Source organism: Sciurus carolinensis, chromosome X, assembly GCF_902686445.1.
Source record: "Sciurus carolinensis chromosome X, mSciCar1.2, whole genome shotgun sequence".
NCBI classification, from domain to species: domain Eukaryota; kingdom Metazoa; phylum Chordata; class Mammalia; order Rodentia; family Sciuridae; genus Sciurus; species Sciurus carolinensis.
In genome coordinates, this window is record NC_062232.1 from 96,433,921 (window position 1) to 96,435,434 (window position 1,514).

General features: G+C 35.7%; 1 non-coding gene across 1 annotated transcript; it reads right to left on the reverse strand.

The window, feature by feature from the left end:
- Window positions 1-594: 594 nt before the first annotated feature.
- Trnag-ccc (transfer RNA glycine (anticodon CCC)) lies at window positions 595-667 on the reverse strand. Its single transcript has one exon. It is a non-coding gene; the product is annotated as a tRNA-Gly (tRNA).
- Between the last annotated feature and the right edge of the window lie 847 nt (window positions 668-1,514).

The window sequence follows — 1,514 nt, forward strand, 5'->3', positions numbered from 1 at the left end:
AACTGAAAGCCACCCAAATGTGCATCAATTGGAAAATGGTTAAACATATTTGGAATATCTATACAATTAAAATACTCTGCAGAAAAAAAGAATGAAAAAGGAATGCAGCACAGATTCACACATTTCTTTTGTGACTTTTTTCTATATGTTATAAAATACAAATTTATGCCTATCTCTTTTATCCCTCTGCCCATAACTAGCTTGTTGAATCAGAATCTCTGGGAGGGGTAATTTTGAAAAGCTCCCTAAATGATTTTAAAGTGCACATTTAAATGTGAAAGGCATTGATATATTCAAAGGAACATGGGTTTTACAATCTGCAAGTAGTAGGTTCAAATCATGTCTCTGTCATCTACTAGTGTTTGTGCCTCTGAGACAGTTTTCTCACATGTAAAATGATAAGAATGCTATGTATTTCATAGGGAAAATTAAATGACTTGTCAAAGTAGTGTTTGACCTCTTTCCTTCTTTCCACCACTGTAAGCAATAGGAAGAGTTTAACTATTGCAACCACCATGGCTCCCAGGAAACTTGCCCTAAGTTAGAACTGTTCTCATATACTTATGATTGCCTAAATTATTATTATTATTATTTTGGTGGTGTTGGGGATTGAACCCAGGGCCTTGTGCATGGGAGGCAAGCACTCTACCAACTGAGCTACATCCCCAGCCCCTGCCTAAATTATTATATGCGGGTGTTGTGCTACAGCCTCTCCCCTAATCAATTTTGTATATGGAATATCTTTGCTAAGGATTCACTTTGTGCATCAATGTTATTCCTTCTTCTTTTCACCATTACTCACTGTCATCCTGTTTCCTAACCTTCCCCCATGAACAAAGCCAGAGAGGACCAATATCAAGCATTTAACAGTGTATATAGGTCAGAAGTGCTCATCCGTAGTAGATTTCTTTCTCTATTTTTTGAGAATATTTAAAAAAGTCTTTATTCCTTCTGAAAAAGAAATTTCACAATCTTCTTTCTACTAATGGGCTCATGTAGGAGATTTTTTTTTAACAGAGTTTGATAGTTTTGAGGCAGGAATGTTTTCTTTTCTTTTTTTATTAGAGCCTTATAGTTATATATAGTAGTTGGGTTCATCCTGATAAAATCATACATGCATGGAATTAGATTTCAGTTCATGACCCCCCGTCCCAATTTTCTCTCCTGTCCTCCGTTTGCACCTTTAAGTCAGATCAGTTGGGACTGCTGGAAGTTTCTTTCTAACCCTCCTAATTTTCTCAAAGTTCTCAAAGCTTCCTTTGTTTTCCACAGAGAGACATACCAATCTCTTCCCTCTAGATATTCTCCACAGACTCTTAGCATATACTTTTATTTCTAAGAACCTTTGGCATTATCTTAGTTTGTATTTAATATATTTTTTGGTAAAACATCACCTTTGTGATATGATATGTTGGATCATATTTTAAGATTATTTCTACTCCTGAGAATTGGGTCTCCCCACTTTCTTCCTTCTTCCCTCCCTCCTTTCTTTCTTTTGTTTGTTTTTCTCAGTT